At 43.2% G+C, this 21943-nt stretch overlaps 1 protein-coding gene across 7 annotated transcripts in view; it reads left to right on the plus strand.

The window, feature by feature from the left end:
* Positions 1 to 21943, plus strand: part of SGMS1 (sphingomyelin synthase 1) — a 289370-nt gene that overhangs the window by 20751 nt on the left and 246676 nt on the right. For all 7 annotated transcript variants that reach the window (XM_082854352.1, XM_082854351.1, XM_082854344.1 and 4 more), the window contains exon 2: positions 14381 to 14475. The gene's annotated coding sequence lies outside the window, so the exon portion shown is untranslated. The remainder of the gene's footprint in view (positions 1 to 14380; positions 14476 to 21943) is intronic.

The raw sequence follows: 21943 nt of genomic DNA on the forward strand, positions 1-21943 counted from the left end.
TGTACCGTGGCCCTCTGGTAGGTCACAGTGGTGGTTCTGCATGGGCCAGAGCAGGTGGTGGTGGGGATGTGGCAGAGATGTGGGGCTCCTGCCTGTGTTCCCCTGATGGACCGGGATACCAAGTGATCTGCGTCTTCACTGCTTTCGCATGCGCTAGCGGAGATAGGGCTCCACTCTCTCGGAGGTTATGATCAAAAGAGGAATACGAACAAATGTCTGGAGGCTGTTTATACTCAGCGTGCCTGTATGTATCTTCCATCCTCTACTGAGCACCCCCCCCCTTTTTTTTTTTTTTTTTTTTTGCGGTACGCGGGCCTCTCACTGTTGCGGCCTCTCCCGTTGCGGAGCACAGGCTCCGGACGCTCAGGCTCAGCGGCCATGGCTCACGGGCCCAGCCACTCCGCGGCATGTGGAATCTTCCCGGACCGGGGCACGAACCTGCGTCCCCTTCATCGGCAGGCGGACTCTCAACCACTGCGCCACCAGGGAAGCCCCTGAGCCCCTTTTTATCTGAATCTTCCCTGATCGCTCCACTGAGATGGCCGTTCTCACCTTACTTCTGACCCTCTGACATCGAAAGCTTCTTCATGTTCCTCCTTGACTGTCGTGGAGCCCCCTTCTTTCACTTCCTTTTCCCTCTTTGGGTCTTTGGGACTCCCTACATTTCTGGTTCTCTTATCTTGCCAAGAGTTCCTTCTCTGACTCCTTCCCTGGTACCTCTGCCTGATCCGTATGTGTGAATGTTTCTCGAGGTTCAGCCCTCAGTCTGCTTGCTGAGCAGGTCTGTGCAGGCTTGTGCAAGGGGACACTTCCCTTTATTGGAGGCGGGGTGGCGAGGGTTGGATCCACCGGGCAGAGAGGACTCTGATTGCTTACAGTTTGGGAGATGTGGTCAGAGTAGTAGAGGTCCTAAAACTCAGGCTGTGTGGGAAGGAGTGATGGAGAAAGTGCAGAACCTTTTTTGCACTGAGACCTCTATTTTAGGAGTAAACTCTAGGAGTCAGAACTATTGATGTATAGATTAAATCTGATCGTTCCTATTTATCTTTCCCATTTTCTGATTTGTATTTCATTTCCAGATTTGTTAATGTGACTCCTACTGAAATAAACAATGGCCTGTATTTCAAATTTTATGCTATTCTTAATGTTTGAAAATTCAGTCAGTAATAAAATCTCAACCTGCTCACATAGGCTCTAGTTTGTCCTGTTCCTCTGTACACACGTAGAGGACAAGTTTTGTACACTCTCCACAGTAACAAATGATTACAGTTAAATAGTATTAGAAATTGACTTTAAGAATTCATTTTTTTCTCTCATAGGTTTGTTGCCAGTTGCTTCTTTAAGATACATTGAAATGTTATGGCTGTTTAATTTAAAATAGTTACACAGCATTTCTTTTATGACTGTAGAGGTCTGCACAGCTTAGTTTTCTCTACCACTCAATTTTATTTATTGCTTTGAGTTAACATTTGGAGGTACTGTTTCTGATACCGTATACCTCAAGACTGTGGTTTCTTGGATTTTTTTCTTTTTTGTTTTTAGTTTTCTGAACTGCCTGGTAGATGTCTTCTTTATCAGATTCCCTTGTTTGTGGAGCCCAGAAGTTTATGAAAAATGAGAGAGGGGATATCAGATATTGGAAGGCACTCAACATGGTGTAGTGAAAAGGCTTTTGAGTCTTGGCAGAGGTGGGTTTGGGTGCCTGCTCTGTCCATCACTGACAGTGGGATGTTGATCAGGTTACTTGAGTTATTTGAATCTTATTCCCTCTTGTGTAAAATGGGGATAATAATGCTCATCTCACAGGTTTGTTATGGGGTCATGTCTGTAAATCCCAAGCACACTGGTCGGCGAGTAAGTGGTAGTGGTTATTACTGGGATTTCCTCTCCTGAGGCTAAAACGTATTGGAAAGTGATTAGATTTCTGTTATTTTCTTTTATCATTTACCATTTCAGAGACTATGGAGGTAGAAATGAGGAAAGTCTAGACTGACTGAGAACCTCATTTTATTGTTGGATTGAATTCTTATCGTCTAAATTTGTACGTTTCTGTCTTTCCCCTGATTGCTTTTTCTGCTGTGGGATATGGTGTTAAAAACAAAATAGGGGGGCTTCCCTGGTGGCACAGTGGTTGAGAGTCCGCCTGCCGATGCAGGGGACACGGGTTCGTGCCCCGGTCCGGGAAGATCCCACATGCCGTGGAGCGGCTGGGCCCGTGAGCCATGGCCGCTGAGCCTGCGCGTCCGGAGCCTGTGCTCCGTCCGGAGCCTGTGCTCCGCAACGGAGAGGCCACAACAGTGAGAGGCCCATACCGCAAAAACAAACAAACAAACAAAAAAACCCAAAATAGTTTACAGTAAGATTTTTCTCTGTCTAGAATCTTTGTAAATGAATCAGTCCTACTAGCCAGTTCCCTCCCCAGGGAGTGGAGGCTTTACATTTATTTTTTCTCATTTTTAAATGTTTTTATTATGAAAATATTTTGAACATTTAGAAATATAGAGAATAATCTAGTGAACATATATACCCAACCCTCAGTTTTATCAGATGTTTGTGTTTGATGTGTTTTGGTATACATATGTTATTATTATTTTTGAAACAAATATCCCATCTCCACTGGACTGTAAGTTCAGGGACCTTGCTGTCTGGTGCTTAGGACAGTGCTGGGTGAGGGGCAAGCTCCAAATAAACACTGTGTGTTCTTCTCCAGGGCCTTGCCCTCCCTTCCTCCCAGAGGTAACACTGTCACGGATAGGATAGCAAGCCACTGAGGAGGAAAAAGTATCATGCTAGGTTCAGCCAGTGATACAAATGTGCGTAAACTCAGGACTGCCCTCGAGGAATTTTTGTGCCATGATGTAAGATAAGACAGATGAATTCAGAAATAGCTCCTCTAGAAACCAGAACATTCTCCCTGCATTTGCAGAGCCACAGAGTGGCTGGTTATCAGAAGTAACTGTTGGGATGAACTTTAAGAAGCAGAGATGGGGCTGGGCTTTCTAAGCTGACAGGACAGTTGAGCCAGAGCTCAGCAGTGGCAACAATTCCAGGGATTGGAACTAGGTAGTTCAGGGTGGCCTGGACTCTGTTCTCGGAAGGGAGTAGCAAAAGAAGAATAAAGCGGCCACAGAACAAGACTGTTGAGCTCTTATTACATATAACTAATAGTACTAGGTCCTTAATGGGCAGCATAGCATATTAGATGAAAAACCGACCTTCTGGAAGCATACCATCCTGGACTGAAGTTTAGTCCCCTCTTTTTCTGGCTGTGTGGCCTGAGGTAAGCCACTTAACCTCTCTGAGCTTCAGTCCTGATGTGAGGGCTGTTCTCACTTTGGCTACTGAAGGTAAGAGCACTGAATTGAGTTCTTTTTTGTTTTTTTTTTTAACATCTTTATTGGAGTATAATTGCTTTACAATGTTGTGTTAGTTCCTGCTGTATAACAGAGTGAATCAGCTATACATATACATATATCCCCATATCTCCTCCCTCTTGCGTCTCCCTCCCATCCCTCCCTATCCCACCCCTCTAGGTGGTCACAAAGCACCGAGCTGATCTCCCTGTGCTATGCGGCTGCTTCCCACTAGCTATCTGTTTTACACTTGGTAGTGTATATATGTCCATGCCACTCTCTCACTTCGTCCCAGCTTACCCTTCCCCCTCCCCGTGTCCTCAAGTCCATTCTCTATGTCTGCGTCTTTACCGAATTGAGTTCTTGCCAGACATTCCATTCTGTTTTAAGAAGTCATCTTGCCTTTGGGCATTCGAAATAGGCAGCTAAATGATGAGAAGTGTGACTTTTTGGTTGGTCACAAATGTACAGAGTGACCTCATGTACGTGAAGTCACGTACAGAGTGACAGTACAAAGGGAACTCAGCTTGCCTGCCAAATCTGCACTTCTCTAGTACCTTGTGAAAAGACCGTCCTCTTATAAGTCATCAAGACCAGAACCAGGGAGGCACCGACAATTCCTTCTCCTTTACCCCTGTGTCCCTCCAGTTGCCAAAGCAAGGTCATTTTACCTCTTTATTATCTATTGTATTCATCCACAGTCCCAGGCCTGGATTTTTGTATGTACAGCTCTCCACTTTCTGCCCTGTCTTTATTCCATTCTCCCAACTGTTGTCATAGTCCTTTACCTCAACTGCAAGGATGACCATGTGAGTCCCTGCTTAAATGTGTCTGTTGTTCCCATTGCCCTTAGGAGAAAGCCTGAGCATCATTTGAGCATGAGTCTCCATTGTTTGTCCCTTGTCATCCTCACTTACTCTTTCCCTTCCCTAGTGGGTCCTGCTTCCATGCCTTCTGCCCACTTAGAAGACGTTTCCCCTGCTTGGCTCATCTTATTTACTCTCATGTTTCAAGACTCAACTCAAGCATCACCTCCTCTGTGAGGAGCACCGCCTTCCTGGGCTGGGCTTCCCCCCGCTGCCCCGCTGACGCCTGCCTCTGTTATTCCACCAAGCGCACTGGGTTGGGATGGGCCACTTAGCTGTTTCCAGAGTGAACGCGCTTGAGAGCACAGCCTGTTTTGTTAAAAAAAAAAAATCTCATGCTTCTTCATGCCTAGCCTGGTGTCTGACACATATGAGGCTCTCGAAAAAGATTAGTAGGATATACACGGCTAAGAAATTACTTTTTTATCTTCCTGAAACCAGGAAGACTGAAGCTGGGTAACAGAAGCTTTCCTCCTTCCCACCTTTCTGTCTGTATCCATTCCAGCATCTGCTCAACAGCCCAGCTGTGATGGAAGAGAAGCATATGGTTGACTTGAAAGAGGCAGTTGGGATGTGACTGCATGTAAAATATATTCACCTGCCCCCCCCCCGTATATTGGCAGCAATGACACCTCATATTTGTCCTTTTATTTGCATTCTTCTCCTTAAGTGTCGCCACAGACGTGATCTCATCTGGTGCAAGGGGCTGGTAGCCTGAGTGCTGGATGGGAGCTTGCGATAATCCCAGCTTTGTAGATGCAGAAAGGGAGATAAGGGGCGAAGAAATTTGCCCAAAGTTAGTGAGTTGCTAATGGCGGAAGAGACCAGACTTTGCGCTGAAGTCGTCTGCCCTTTCTTCTCTTTTATAACCGGCAGAACTGGGTTGTGTCAGATTGATGTTTTCACCTATCATCATTGAAAAGGAAGATGGGCAGAAGAGGTGGTGTAAACAGTGTTCTGTGTATTAATTTTGCTTGCAGGTGTACTTTTTAACTGTTAATTTCCCTAATCTTCCTTCAGTTCTGGTTAAGTGCTCAGGGTGGTGGTGTCACTGGGTTCATTTGGCTGAAGTAGCTGAGGCCCATTAAGTGGTGTTCTGCGGCCTGCTTTGGGCAGAGATGAAATTGCCACACTTCAATAGTATTGACTTCAAACAATTTTCCTGCTTCACAAACTAATAAAGTGACAACAATAAAAGCTTAGTCCTTCTTAAATTGTACTCTTTACGTTCTATTAAATCCTTTAAAATGAATTTTTTTTTTTCCGTTCTGGCATTGTGGAGTCTTTGCGTAAACTTATGCAGGACAAGAAAATGGCTCTCTAGCATTCAACAATCACATTGTTAGCTTCCAGGAATTTATACATTTTGAAAATTGCAGCCTCTGAAGTGGGCTGTTGCAGGGAAACCACACCTACATGTTTAAATTAAATTCTGGGCTCCTGAGAGCAAAGATGAAGGCAGAGTGAGATTGAAAATGCAAAGGGAAAAACAATCAGGACTCAACCAAGATATGTTCAGACAGCAAGCAAGTCTTGGACGGTAGTCTTTCGGTTACTTTTTTGTGGCGGGGGGTGGTGGTTACTCTCTCCGTTGATCTCTGGCAAATCTGTCTAGTTTTGTTGTTTTATCAGTCCTCATTCTTCTTGATCACTGAGTTATTCCAGCCCCTCTGCCCGCTGCCTGCATGAAACCTCTCTTCTCTTGGCTTTTATTATACAAGAAATGGTATTCTCAGTCTCCTCCTGTCTCTTCCCTGCTAATGGCTTCTTCTCCCACCATCACTCTACCATCCACACTCATCAGTGGTTTTCACTTTATTTTGGTCCCTGATGGCGTTTGTGTGGGACATAGCGGTTTTTCCATATCTGGGTGTTTCTACTTGTTTGTCCTGCTGTCTTCCCAGACTCAGTAGCTTAAAAACAAATGGACTTCGCAGTGTTTGTGGTGGGAAAGATCATTTGTTTCATTATCTCGTGTTAGAATTAAGTAAATTAAAGCTCAGGGAGGAGATGTGACTGGTGTAATTTCGCACAGCCATCATTTGGCGAAATCAGGCTAGAAACCAAGATTCTTGACCGTCTGTACATCTCAGAGCCTCTGCATGGACTTCTCCTCACTCACCGACTCTTCACGGTCTCCTGTACCATTACTGTTTCCTCAGCAAGGAACTTCAGAGCTATTTGACCTTCACATATCCCCTCCTTCCCCACAAACCAACCTACCAATTCTTTCTCTGATTTAAAATTTTATTCTTTAATAATTAAAGAAATTTACCAACAGTAAAATTCACTTTTTTGGAGCATGTAGTTCTGTGAGTTTTAACAGATGCATATAAACAGCATTTAGAATAATCTATCGGCCCTCAAATTGCCTGGTGCTGCCTTTTTGTAGTCAAACTCTCCCCCTCCCCCTGACTCCTGGCCACACCGATCTGTTCTCTGTCACTATAGTTTTGCCTTTTCCAGAAAATCATGTAAGTGGGGTTATATGGACTATATCCCTTTGAGACTGACTTCTTTCATTTAGCATAATGCGTATGAGATTCACCCATGTTGTATGTATTAATAGTTTGTCCCTTTTTATGACTGAGTAGTATTCCACCACTGTTTGTTTACTCATTACACCAGCACTGTGTGAGAATCTTAGTGGCTCTGCATTTTTGCCAGCATTTTATATTGCCAGTTTTTAAAATTCAACCATTTTGATAGATGTGTAATGGTATCTCATTGTGATTTTAATTTACATTTATTTCTCTAATGATTAATGATGCTGAACATCTTTTCATGTGCATATTTGCTGTTCTTCTGCCTGTTAGGTATATCTGTATTCCTGTCCATCATGATGTTTACTTCACCCACGGTCATTGTCATAACCCTATTCCATGTGGTTATTGTGCCTAGCTTTCTGTGTCAGCATTGTTTCCCAGGTACCCCAGTATGTTCCAAGGTCAAGGCACTGAGCTAGGAACTTTATGTACATAGTCTCATTTTACTCTTACAAAACCCCTGTGAGATAAGTGGTGTCTTCTATTTTTATGGAGGAGGAATAAAGACCCCATGTTCAACAGATATTTATTGAGTACCTACTGTATGCTATGAGCCAGTTATTATACCCATTGACTAGTTCTGTGACTTTGGGCAAGTCATTTAATCACGGAGTCAATTTTCTTATCTGTTAAATAGGGATCTATATCACCGTATTTTCTCTCAGGGTGATTGAGCAGAGGTTTTAAAGAAGAACATAGACGGTCTGGCCATGGTATATACTGAGGAAACATTGGCAGTGGTTCTATTGTTCTCTTCAAACACTTCAAACTGTCCTGAGGCTGTTTCTGCCCCTTGCTGGCTAACTTCCTCTGGAAAATTGCCCCTTGGCCGGTCTCCTCCTCCACTCTGCATCAATATCAGGACCAACACAAGATTCAGCCTTTTGTTTTTAAGAAATCTGTTTCTCTGGTTGCTCTGTGCAGCTCACTAATGAATTGGCATCAGTTGGTCGAGAAAGAGATGGGATTGAACAAATTTTGAAAAGCAGACCTACAGTGCTGCAGTTACTCCTTCATCCCTCCTCTAAAGGCAGAGGACCAGTTACCATGGAGATTGCTGGTAGCTAACCTGGGGGCTGTGTTCCTAAATTCACATTTCTTACTTTGAATACCTAACCTGAGGTATGGCAAAAGGGGTACTAGGGAGGCACCTTATCTCTCAGAGCAGTGGTGTGTGTAGTGTTGCTGGAATGTTTTAAATTTGTCATTTACTAGTCATTTAATCAAGCTTTTTTTCTTTGTTAGCCAGATAATTGGGGATGATTTCCAGGAAACTGGAAATACTTTGAAGAGGGGCTGGTATTTGAAATGAGTGCTTAAGATTCTCTGAAGTCAGTAACAGAAAAGTTAAATGAGCCAAATGCTTTACTCTGAGTCCATTCCAGCTTCAGTGTTTATGTAAGAATGTCTTACTTTTACTAATACCATGAAGGGTTGATCTAGTTGGCAAGGTTATTCTGTTTAGGGTGAGACAGAAAGAGAAAATCATAATATGAGTAAAAAAAAAAAAATCATCATGGTACCAAGATGGCATTTTACCAATTGTCATCATCCATCATGGAGTATGAGAGGCTTTGCTTGTGGAAGCAAGGGTGCGCTTAAAACTGGCTCCCTGCTTTTACCTCTGCGGTAGCTAGAGCACGTTTTCAGTTGTTAAGCATGTATCCAACGCTTACCATGTTCCAGGTCTATGTTAGGTATTAAGTCTCCTTAATCTTCAGAGTAACCATCTGAAATAAAAGATAGCCCCATTTTACAAAACATCGTGTGGAGAGGCCATTTGACTTATCCAGTGTGACCCTGTGAGGAGGTGGCATTGAGCCCTGGTTCTCTGACTGTGCCTGCTGCTCTTATTGGAACCCACTCTGCCTGTCACGGAGGCATGACAGCTGCTGCCTGCTGAGTGCCAAGAAAGCCAGCACACCTTCTCCCACTGTGGCATCTGTTTCTTTCATGGGGGCTGTTTCCAAGACCTAAGGTCAACACTTGCCTACCACAAGCCCTGAGATCGGGTAATTTTATTTTGTCCAGAAGGCCCATTGTAGAAAGAACGTGAACTTTAAGTCAGAGAAAATGTTCAAGTGGTGTCTCCACCATTTTGTCACCATTGCAGGGCCTTCTGGCTGGTCTTGGGGGCCTGAAAAAGCTGCCTAGGGTAGTGGTTAAGAATGTGGATTCTGGAGTAAACTGGTTTCAAATCCTTGTTCTATCAGCTGTGTGACTTACCAGCTGTGTGACTGTGTACAACTTAATTGCTTTCTATGCCTCAGTTTCCACCATCTGTGAAATGGGTGTAGCAATAGTTCCTACCTCACAGGGATAAATGATTGTAAAGAGACAAATAAGAACTGTCAAGAGGTTGAGTTGAAATAACCCCATTTTGGTCATCTTGGTCATCTAGTGCAATTGTTTCTTTCAGTGACATGATAACGAGCTTCCTTGAAATTTATAGTAACTTTCTTCTCTCCTTGCCCAAAGTGAAAGAATTTCACATTTTTTTAATTTAATGCCAGCACAAATATTTGCTACCATGATTTTACTAGAAAAACAGATTAAATTTTCACAAAATTACTATCTCTACCTAAGAAATTGAATTAGTAAATCTAAACAGGATGTTTTTTTGTCTAGAGAATACCTAAGTGTTTTTTGTAGAATTACTATACATAAAATTAGGTATAGTAAACAACAGTCTCATTTTTTAGGTGAATATATGAAAAACACAACCAATTCTATATTAAAAAAACAACAGCAACACCCTATTTCATTGAAATGATTTGACTCCCCTTCTTTAATCTTGAATTTGGCTGGGTTGCATTTGAATTAACTTTTTTTCCCCTTCAAGTTGACTGCCGTAAGAGGGGACCATAGCTGTGAGTCCACTAGGAGGACAGCAGTCTCTGAATTGAGCGTAGGTCTACAAGTCAAATTTGACTGATAACCCGTGGGCAACGTGGTGCTGGCTGAGTCTGCATCCTTATTCCGAAGTCTGTCCTGATGTCCTGTGACTAATATGTTCCAGCTGTCTGGGTCACTACTTTGGAGTACTATTTATTTGCAGCGGTGATGCTGCAAATAGGAAAAGCTTTCCCTTTTGTTGGTTGAAAGCTTTGCTGGTAATTAGCAAAACAGGCATGCCTCTTATTTGGAGAGAGACTGGAAAAGCGGCTGAAGAGTCAATTGTACGTAACCACTTTGGAAAACGATCTGGCATTACCGAGGAGAGTTGAACGAACATATGTGGTCCCAAGCCCAGCTCTCTTCTCCTAGGTATACGCCCTGGAGAAGTTTGCTGTGTGCACCGGGGGATGAGCAGTAGAATATAAAGGCAGCATTATTCATAACAGCGAAAACTGAAAAATCCCCAGATGATCCTTAACAGTAGAACAGAGCAGTAAATTGTGGGTATGTTCACATAGTGAGAACTATATGGTGGTGAAAAATCAGCTACAGTCACATGAGTCAACAGGGATGAACCTCAAAATCAAAATCTTAAGAGGCGAGTCTGGAATACATACAGTCCTGGTTTCCTTTGTATTAGGCTTAAAGCCAGGCAGAACACAACAGCATATTGAGAATACAGATGTGGTAAAACCATACAGAGGAGGAAAGGATTGACTCAAGATTCAGGCCTGTGGTTATCTCTGGTGGGGAGAGTGGAGGGGTTGAGGCACAGGAAGGGGTACACAGGCCTTTTGTTTCTTTGTTTGTTTTAAACAAAAGTCAAAACAGAACCTAGCACCACCAGCTGGGTATTAACATACATGGGATTCATTTTATTATTCTTTAAGCTGACATATGTTATTATATTAGTTATCACTGCATAACAAGTTACCTCAAAATTTAGTGGCTTAAAAGTGATAAATCTTGATCATCTCACACAGTGTCTGTGTGGGTCAGGAAACCAGGAGCAGCTTCGCTGGATGGTTCTAACCAGGGGAAGGTCACATGGGGCTGCAGTCAGGATGTCAGTGGAAGCAGCCATCGTCTGAAGGCTTGCCTGGCCTGGAGGATCTGCTTCTCAGAAGGCTTACTCACCTGGCTGTTGCAGGAGGCCTCGGTCCTTACCACGTGGGCCTCCCTCTAGGGTGGCTGGAGTGTCCTCATGACCATGACGTGGCAGCGGGTTTCCCTGCCAAGGCAGTGAGAGGGAAGCTGCTCTTTGGACCTGGCCTTTGAAGTCACACCCCATCCTTTCCCCAATATCCTATTAGCCACACATGCCAGCCCTATTCAGTGTGTGTGTGTGTGTGTGTGTGTGTGTGTGTTGGGGGTACTTCACAAGAGCCTGAGTGCCAAGAGGCAGGGGTCATTGGGGGCCATCTGGGAGGCTGGCTACCATGGTAGGCACTTTTATTTTTTTATTTTTTAAATTAAATTTTTTTTATTGTGTGTGTTTGGTCTTTGTTGCTGCTCACGGGCTTTCTCTAGTTGCGGCAAGTGAAGGCTACTCTTCGTTGCGGTGCGTGGACTTCTCATTGCGGTGGCTTCTCTTGTTGCGGAGCACGGGCTCTAGGCGTGCGGGCTCAGTAGTTGTGGCATGTGGGCCCTAGAGCACGCAGGCTTCAGTAGTTGGCGCAGCAGGCTCAGTAGTTGTGGCTCACGGGCTCTAAAGCGCAGGCTCAGTAGTTGCAGTGCATGGTTTTAGTTGCTCCGTGGCATGTGGGATCTTCCCGGACCAGGGATCAAACCCGTGTCCCCTGCGTTGGCAGGCAGATTCTTAACCACTGCGCCACCAGGGAAGTCCAGCACTTTTAAATATATTTCACAATAAAAGTTTTAATTTAGAGACAAACTAAATTGGTCAGCTTATTTTTCTTTAGGAATGATGCAGGCATCCATTTAAATGAAAATTACTAGAGATGCTGAAGGTGTTACCAATCAGTATGGGTTGGAAGAAAAGTCAGTGGTTTAATCTGAGTAACTAAGTGGCGGAGGCTGCCTCACGGGAGTGTCCAAGGGGCAGGGAGCGGGTGGAAGGGCAGTGAAGAGAGGAACTTCAGTAACACGCACACCAGGACGTGTGGTATAGAGATGGGATTGTATGTATCTAGACTTCATCCCACCTATACCTAGATCTGGCAAAAATCTGGGGCTCCTGAGTTTGAAGCGAATTCTCCAAAGCAGGGGCTATTGGGAGCTTCCTGGACGCACTGTGATATTAAAACCCCTACCAGCTTCACACGTTGTCCCAAGACCATCTTTAATGAAAAAGGAGATTCCATCCCTCACTCCCTTCCCCCGCATGTAAGGGTGTGGCTGGAAATGAACTAGGCAAGTAAGGATAGGAGTTTTGGCTTTAAAATTCATGCAATGGGTGCTTCCCTGGTGGTCCAGGGCGGTGAGACTCCACACTCCCAGTGCAGGGGGCCCGGGTTTGATCCCTGGTCGGGGAACTAGATACCGCATGCCGCAACTAAGAGTTCGCATGCTTCAACTAAAAGATCCCACACGCGGCAATGAAGATCCTGAGTGCTGCAACTAAGACCCGGCACAGCCAAAATAAATAAATAAATAAATATAAAAGAATTCATACAATGATTGCATTCAACTCCATAATGCATATCTGTTTCAATATTAACAGCTTTAATATTACTGATTCACTTGCTTATCTTTCCCTCACCAAAATCCGTGAGTAAAGTTGATGTTTCCAAAGATACATCATGTTTTTTCCCTTGGTTTTGTGTTGCTGTTGGCGTAACTTCTTGGTCAGTATTCCTGGGGTCCAAGTGCTCTCGTTGGTGAATCATATCCTATCTTTTTTGTGAGTTGCAACATCCTTGTGAACAGGTGTTCCAACCCACAGGAGAGGTAGCTGCCTGGAGAGGTTTTCGCAATTTTTAATACTTTAAAAAAATAATTTAATACTTAAAAAAAATAATTTATTTATTTTTGGCTACGTTGGGTCTTCCTTCGTTGCTGCGCGCGGGCTTTCTCTTTGTTGCAGTGGCTGCTCTTTGTTGCGGTGTGCGAGCTTCTCACTGCGGTGACTTCTCTTGTTTACGGAGCATGGGCTCTAGGCGCACAGGCTTCAGTAGTTGTGGCACGTGGGCTCAGTAGTTGTGGCTCGTGGGCTCTAGAGCACAGGCTCAGTAGTTGTAGCGCACGGGCTTAGTTGCTCCGCGGCATGTGGGATCTTCCAGGACCAGGGCTCGAACTCGTGTCCCCTGCATTGGTAGGCGGATTCTTAACCACTGTGCTACCAGGGAAGTCCAGAGGTTTTCTCAATTTTTAATCAAGCTGGTGAGCGGAGGAGACAGGACTAAAAGCCAGGTGCAGGGGTCCCTGACTAGCTTTCCTCAGACTTTTGTACACCAGCATCTTCACATGGTAGACATCAAGACCTCTAAACCTTTGCGCATTGCGTGCAGAATTTTGGTGATCAGCAGATGAAGGGCAACTTCAGGCCATCATGCAGGGTAGTTTTGATGCTGCTTCCATCTTTATTGGCAGAGCAGTCAGTGTCTGTGCCATTATATTCTGTTGTATTTTGCCTTTTATAAAAATGAATGGAAAATCTTCAACAGCGAGTGGTAATTGCCTTTCTGTGTGGCAGCGATAAAAATTACCTGGGGTGCCATGTGAGCCTTGTTTTACTTTCTTTGGCCAATAGCGTGCTTTCTTGAGAAAGAAGGGAGAAAAATGAAATACATATATATAAAATGTCAAAAATACATTAAGGGTTATTGTGTTTCAAGGGGAAGTATAATGACTAATAGTCATTATAGTAATTGGTAATCATAATTATAGTATTATTGGTACTATTAAGAATGATTATTAATATATACTCTCAGGGAGTAAACTGCAGTGTGTGCGTGCCCCTCCCCCCTCCCCGCCCCTTCCCCACAATGACATGCGGCTGTGTTGTTTGGCTGTTTGGCTTTGAGGTTGGTTTTCAGGAGGGTGTCATGTTATGGGGTAGGGAGCGTGGGGACGGCCTGTGAATTTATGTTCCCTTCCTAGCTGATATAAGTACTGTGCTTTCTCCTTTCCTAGTGAGATAAGCCCTGAGCTTGAGGTCAGAAGACCTAAGTAGCAGTTTCATGTCTGATGTTTTGAATGTCCTATATCATCTCTGACACTTAGCTGCCTCCTCTGGAAAATGGAATCAGTAAACACCGCTTGCCTCACAGGGCTGTGAGGTGTGGTGAGGTGTGGTGGAGGCCATCAGGCCCTCGGGCCACTGTGCCCTAGAGTACGTATTATAGTCGAGTGGAGCAGCATGTCTGGTGTGGTTCTGTGAGGGTACATGAGTGCCTTCTAAGTGTAGTCTCAGAATCCAAGGTCAGAGTCAAGCTCCGGTCCTTGAAGCCCCAGTTTTTGTTCACGTGGAAGTTTAGGCTACATCACTGCCCTGAAATTTATGTGAATTAAAAGAAACTTACTGAGGAATTCCTTTGTTCCAGAAGTTCCTCAAGTGGGTCAGGCCAGTGGTTGTTCCCTACATTCAGTACGTGATGGGATTATTTTTTTCTCTTTTCACTTTTCTCCTTGCTTAAAAAACAGTTTCAACAGAATTTTAACCTACAGGCTTGACATATATTAACACTGTCTCAACTGAAATGGCATTAACTTAATAAAAACCTTTGGTGGTAACGTGTTTTGCTTATTCTTGCAGGGCGAGGACAGCATGAACATCCATAAATGTGCCTCTGGGCATATTTAGCCATTCGTTTTTGATTAGGAAAAAGAAGACGGCCATCCACTTGAAAGGTGAGTAAAGATTTCTGTGCGTCTTTTTATTATAAAAATGTTCAAACATACTGAAGAGTTAAAAAATGGACAGTGAGTTTACATTTAACAGTTGTTAGCATTCTGCCACATTGTGTGTACCTGTGTGTGTGTGTGTAGTAGGTTTCTACTGTTTTCTGCTGAAACATGTGAAAGTAAGTTGAAGAGATCATGACATTTTATCCTCAATTCTTGGGGATGCAGTTCCTAAAAATAAGAATATTCTCCCCTGAGGGACATTTTGGAACATTCATAAACTCCATGACAGAATCATTTAATTAAACACAGTTACAGTTTCCTATTAAAAGATGTAATTTTGAATTTATGTTCCCTTCCTGGCTGATATAAATAAGGTCAGATTTAAAAAATGTTTAAACAGTGACTTACTTAAGGGACAGACCTATATAGTGAATTTGTTTGATATGGAAAACATCTGGACATGACGGATTGGAATTTGCACTACACGCGTGTGCCCTGTATAAGAGAGGATTACTGTGCTTTCTCTGTTCCTGGTAATCTGCCCATCTGGCCCGCTGTAGCTGATGTTTATTGTTAGGTCAGAGGATCTGATGACTACTCTTCCCTCCTTTCTGACCAGCATTCACAAGTAGACCAGTCTCTGTGATTTAATGTGATCAAAGGTCTTAATTGATTTTTTTAGCCTGCACTTACAAGGAGAATGGGAAAAGAATATGAGTGGTAATGTCCAGTTGAGGTTAGTGTATTAAGATCAACATTAGAGAGAATCAGAATGATTCCCAGCCCCAAAATTTGACTACCTGAGTCGAAACTTTACATAAAGTCTTAAAGATGTGTGTTCAGCTCGGACTGTAGTTGTAAGTATTACCCATGAGGGCCGTTTACACAGTCGGTCATTACAGCTCTGTGGTGCTTGCAGGGTTGCTGTTGCTGTTCTACATTCTAATCTCAGTTACATTTTGTTTACAGTATCTTCTTCTGGAGGCCCTGAGTGTTGCAGCATTTCTTCATTCATGTTTATGAACTAGATTTACCCATTTAGAGCGTTATTTTAAAAGAAGTCTGTTTAAGTGAGCCATTTAGGGCAGCAGAGTCGTCTTAGTATTTTCATTTCTGATTTAGAACAAAAAGTTAGTGACAGCAGTAAAGTTTCTGAAAGACACTAACTTTCCGAAGACGCTGGGACTGGAATTACAGGTATCTCAAAATGATCTAGTTTGCTTTCTCACTGTTTGGCCTCTGTCTGGTTATGCTTAGAAAAAATGAGGAGGCGTGCCTGGGGCTCCACATGAGGCCAGAGGCTCTGCAGGATGGCGGAAGGGAAGGCATATGGGGCTCTGTGTGCGGCCTTCAGTTGGCTCTCTAGTCCTGGACCACTTAGAAATGGGGGAGTGTTTGTTTCTTAAACATTCTATTGAAATAGAATATATATACAGAAAATACGCATATTGTAAGTGTATAGCTCAATGCAGTTTCCAAACTGAGCTCACTAATGTAACCAGAACCCAGATCAAGAAACAGAACATTCTCCCCACAGCCTCATGCCTCCTCTAGACACTAGATTCTGGACATTACCCACTCGGTGGGGAATTACTCTCTTGACTTCTAGGAGCATAAATTAGTTTGCCTGTCTTTCTGTGTGTGTGTGTGTGTGTGTGTGTGTGTGTGTGTGTGTATGTATAATGCAGATCGTACTCTTCTGTGTCTGACTTTCCTCATTCAACAATGTATTAGAAAGATTCCTCCGTATTGTTGCATGTAGTTGTAGATTGATCATTTTCATTGCTGTAGAGCATACCATTGTGTGAGAATCCAGCAGTTTATTCCTTCTGTTAGATGCAGGTGATTTTTTTGGATTCATCCACTCAGAGCACCCTGTGGCAGAAATGAGGAGTTGTCCAACCTCTGCCCAGCTTCTGCTGTGATACAAAGGAGGAATCCCGGCAGCCGATAGAAGGTTGAGACACAGTTGGAAGAGATTGGTTTTTCAGTCCTGTAATGATTCCTGTTGCTTTTCCTGTGACTCACCATGTCCCTTTTCTCTTTGTTCTCAGCTGGCACGTTTTTTCCATCCTTTTGTCTGTCATTGTAAGTCTTTCTGCACCCCCTCCAAGGATACAGTAATTATATCAAACAGTAGGCAGTCAGTAAATATTTAAAGTTCATTGGGTGTTGATATTAGGTGTTAGATGAAGGGTGAAGAGTTGCAAGTCATGGGCTTGTTCTTGAGGAGCCTGTGTTGTGGTTACAGTTTAATAGGTACAGGTATGGGCCACATCACTGGAAACCAGTTGTACTGTAAAGTTCAGGATGTAAACTCAAAGGCTTGCATGGGCCAGGCTTGTAACATGACGGAAATTAGTAGGGGGCGGGGTTGCTCAGTAAGGAGTGATGGAGCTGTGGGGAATGAGTATATATGCCCTGTCCAATTTTTGACCCAACAAAACAGAACATGTCTGGCTGAATTTAGCAAATCCACCAATGTCCACCCTTCAGGGAATAGAGTGTTCATTATAAGAAAGTGGTTCCCATGGGATTTGGGTGTTTTTATGGCCAAATTCTGTTTCTATAAATGAAGTTTTATTTGAACACTGTCGTGCTCATTTGTGTATGTATTGTCTATGACCGCTTTTGTGCTACGACAGCAGAGTTGAATAGTTGTGAAAGAGGTTGAGTGGAGCATTTGCAACAGTGACCATATGGGCCACAATGGCTAGCATATTTACCATCTGGCCCTTTGCATAAAAGTTTGTCAACTCCTGCTTTACTTCATCAAAGCAAGGACATAGTGATAATAACCTCTGTAGTCATGAAATAGTGTGAGCCCATTACTTTTAGTGTTAATGCCTTTATTTATTCGTTTATTTATCCAACAGATATTTACAGAGTGCCTATTGTACGTCAGGCGTAAAACGGTGATAGTCAGATATGGTTCTTGCCCTTGTGGGCTTTACAGAGACCCCTGTGAACTTGAAGTTCCATTGTAGGGTTGTGCTTTCTGTGAATCAGAACAAAAGTGTAATATGGAAATTTACGAAATCCTCAAATTTAAACTAATATGTTGGCTATTTTTGTTAATTTTATAAATTTGATGAACACTTACTCTGTGTAATCTAATGGTTAATTCAGTTATAAAAAAGTATGCTGTATGATATCATATAAATAATTATGTGTTTAGAGGTCCTAATTGTTTACATGTTGTAACAAAGATTGTTTGAAAGCAGCCTGTCTGGATAGGGCTGTGATCTTTGAAGAGCTTACCAAAGCAAGCCAAGCAGACCTTCAGTCTTAGGCCATGATAATAAGAAAAAATAAGCCTCAGCAGAAAGAACAGCACACAAGGTAATAAGGTTTGGAATGTAGTTAAACAAACGTATCTTTGTTGGTATGCTTATCTGCTTGCTTACTCGAGGTCATTAAAGTTTGTTTCTTCTTAATAGGAGGCTGTAGAGTGCAATGTAATGAACATAGAAAATAGAGAAATATTTTTAAATTTTCTCCAAGGAGTGTGAAACTGGTTTTTAACATCATTTTCACTCAATTAGCATTTTTATATATGCTCATCTATGCTTTTCGGGTGGACACTGGGGCTATGACTGACCTGTCACCGTAGTTATTTAGCTGTGTGTAATAATTTGAAGATGTGAAAACGCACAAAGTCCTGACAGTGTTTATACACTGCCTTAGGAGCCATCTGATGTCAAGTGTCACGCTGCTTGCACCTTCTGAGGCTGTGGTCTGGGCGACCAATGTGTGCTTTCCTCTGAAATCTAATTATGAGGATTTGTCTTAAGGAACTATAGGGAAGGAATGTTAGCTGGTGCAATGAACAGTTCAATGAATATGGTTAAAACTAGTACTGATTTCTTCTGTTGGCAAAATTAATAAATAAGGTTAAGGTTTAGTTCCTCTTCTTTATGAGGAAGAAATGATATATACACCCATACACAACTTTCTGCTTCTTGTGTTTAAAATGTTTTTAAAAACCTCAATCTTATTCCTCATTTTAGTAATTTTTTGTAGTGGTTTGGATTTAGGGGTAACTGAAAAATGAGAAGACTGAGAGGAAGTAAATATCACAGTTGTTTTCCTTGCAGAGCTGAAAACTGCAGGCTTAACTGCTTTGGTTAAAAATAAAGTTTTATGAAACAAATTTGATGATAGGCCAGAACACTTGATCTGTGGCATTAAAAAAACTGGATCTTCTATTCTACATAATATGGAGTTCTTCTGTCAAGAACTCCAGCTCCAGGAGTGTTTAATTTGTCAAGGCTAGCTAATTAACATTCACTTTCTCAGTCTCTCAAGTTTTATTTTCGGAGAGGGAAAGGACTGAAGTGCAGCTGAATATAGCTTGATAGAGCGAAACGTGTTTTAGAAAGAGATCAGAATGATTCTCTTGGTTGCAAGTAACAGAAAACCCAATTCAAACTATCTTAAATAAAAAGGTTTATTGGTTCAGGTGGTTGAAAGTCTAGAGATGGATCTGACTTCAGGAAGGGCCAGATTGGGAATCCAAACAATGTTATGAGGATCATTCTTGGCTGCATGTTCTTGGGCTACAGGTGAGACCTCCAGCGGCTTCAGGTTGACATCGTTTCAGTGACCATCCAAGGCACTGCACAGACGACGTTCTTGGTCTGGTGCCTAGCGCTGGACCAGTCACTGTGGCCAGGGACATGGGCCCATCCTGACTGGATTGCCCGGGTCATATGCTTCACACATAGTGTCTGAGGTGAGCACCTCTTCAAGCACTGATTGATGACAGTGGGGAATGGTTCCCACCAGAAGCACAGAAATTAGGGAGGGTCAGTGGATGCTGAGAGGCAAACTAATAATAATAATAATAAATGTATCTTTTTATGGTTTGCAAAGCATTTTCAGGTGTATTCACTTGTTTGACTTGAAAGAAGCATCAGGGAGGCAGGATAAAGAAGTGATTAAGAACATGGATCCCGGGGCCAGACTGTGTGGGCTCAGTTGTTAGCCACATAAGATTTTGACAAATACTTAACCTCTCTGTGCCCTAGTTTCCTCACTGTGCAATGGGGATAAAGGTATCTACCTTATAAGGTTCTGGGAAGGATTAAATTAATGGGTATCTGTAGGGCACTTAGAACAGTACCTGATACATGCTGGTCCCTCTGTCCCTTGTTATTTTTGTTATCTTTGAGACAGCCCTGCGCAGAGTGACAGGTGAGCTTGTGGAAGTCCAGAGTCGCATGGCCTGTAAAGGGGGCAGCAACATCAGTCAGGTCTCCTGACTTCTTCCCTGGCCCACAGTTGCCTTTATGTAATGACTGTGGAGCGTTTGGATTAATAATCAATCAAAGAAGCAGAGAGGGAGAAACTCTTACAAAGTAGGCCTGTTGTTTGGATGTACCTGCGTGTACAAGCAGGGCAGCGTTACTTACATATTCTATTTGCAGGCCGATCTTTAGCTTCCCCGGTACAGAGTGCCCCCAGGGATATTTAGAGGACATCAGTGGGAGGACGTTGGCACAGAATTTTTCCACCCTGGTGGGCACAGGCTTGGGACAGTCAGCCGTATCCAGGGTTAGCACTCACTCCGGAGGTGTTTGCTGATTGTTTAATCAGAGCCAGTAATTCTGAGCTTTAGAGGAAACCAAGATTTTTGTGGTTGGGAGGCAATTTGAACCCATCAGTACGGTGTGAGGACGTAATTTCTGACAGAGAGGCTCACACCGCCCCAGAATGCTGCTTCCAAAGGCCTTTAGCCAGTTCTGTCTAGAAAAAGACACCATTTTCCTCATTAAGAATATATTCCCACGACGGTGAGACAGTTTTGTGGGGAAATTATTCAAATGACTTAATGAAGGAGGCTTGCCCCGGGGACTCAGACTTTGGTGTGACCCAGACATCTAAGGAGGGTCATGTTGCTTTCCGAGGATGTAGACAATGATTTCTTTGTACTGACTGTGGACTCAAGACACTGTGTTACTGTGGATTATCTTTAACATCCCACCCCAAATATGCAACTCTACATGAGAAGAAAAACTTAGCGGAAACCACAATTTTGGCTCTCCCTACAGTGCTTCTGAGGAAGAAGGGTGCGCTTCGGCATTCCCAAAGCTTGCTTCGTGGGCGAACCCATCCGCTTCCCTGCATGGAAAACTGCCCTGCAGTGAGCGGCCTGTCCTCCCTTGCTGCCACTGTGCCTGGTATGTGGGAGGTGCTCAGATAGTTCTTGAATGAACAAACCTATTTGAACTATGCCTTTGTCTTCATTTTCTTTTGACAAGAAATTGTTTACCGTGTAGATGTCTTCAGGAATTTCGGCTCTGAGTCTGACATTACCTTCTGTGTGAACACACCGCATTATGTTCTTTCTTCAGATGAAGGTGGTGGTGTTTGAGTATTGATTCCAACACCTGCTTTTACAATGGTGTTTATACTCCAGATAACACCTATTCAGAGAGTAAAGGGATCAGCTACTAATTCTGTAGAAACGACCCTTGGTTTGCTAAATGCTTGTGGGAATCATAAAAGGTTCTTAGATTTAATCCCACTTACTTTGTTCTTAGGTCCTTGGGAGCTTTTTGTCTTGTTTAGTAGTCTGGGATTGAATATTAATAGATTCTTCCTTGTCTTTAACCTGACCCTGTTTTATAGCTGAAAAAACAAGGGCAACCTTGTTTCCTGTAAGTCAACAACAAAAGTAATAACATTATTATTCATTGTGTGATGGGTACTGCCCTGAGTTCTTTTATTGATTATCCTGTTTAATAGTCTCAACAACTCCGTGACCACTATTTTGTAGATGATGAAACGGAGGCAGAGCCAGAATGTGGCTGAGTGGCCCCAGGTCTGCTTGTAGCGCTCAACACACGCTGTACTGCCAATTGGCATGGGTCACTGTCCAGGCCAGGGGCTCTCAAACTGCCTGCATATTGGAATCACCCTTAGGGCTATAAAAGCACTCCATGTCCAGGTACCCCCTACCCCGCTCATGTTTTTATTTACTTGGTCTAGGATCTCAGGTGAAGGTGCTGTGCGTTCAGGATTGAGAACCTTTGAGCCAGAGCAGTGGTTCTTAAAATTTGGTCCCCAGAACAGCAGCATCAGCAGCACCTGGGCACTTGTTAGAAGTAGAACTTCTTAGGTCCCACCCAAGCCTACTGAGTTGAAACTCTAGGGTGGAGGTCTAGCCGTCAGTGTTTTAACAAGCTCTCTGTGATTCTTTTTTCCTTAAATTGTAAAATACATAAACTTCATCCTCGTAACCACTGTTGCGTGTACAGTTCAGTAGTGTTAAGTATATTCACATTGTGGGGAAGTAGATCTCCAGAACCTTCTCATCTTGCAAACCTGAAACTCTATACCTATTAAACGGTTCTCCTTTCCTCTCTTCCCCTCCCCAGCCCCTGGTAACCACCAGTTTACTTTTGTCTCTGTGAATTTGGCTCCTTTGGATACCTCGTATAAGTGGAACTCCAGGTGAGTGTTGTGG

Source organism: Leucopleurus acutus, assembly GCF_964270905.1.
Source record: "Leucopleurus acutus genome assembly, chromosome: 14".
In the NCBI taxonomy this organism is placed as follows: domain Eukaryota; kingdom Metazoa; phylum Chordata; class Mammalia; order Artiodactyla; family Delphinidae; genus Leucopleurus; species Leucopleurus acutus.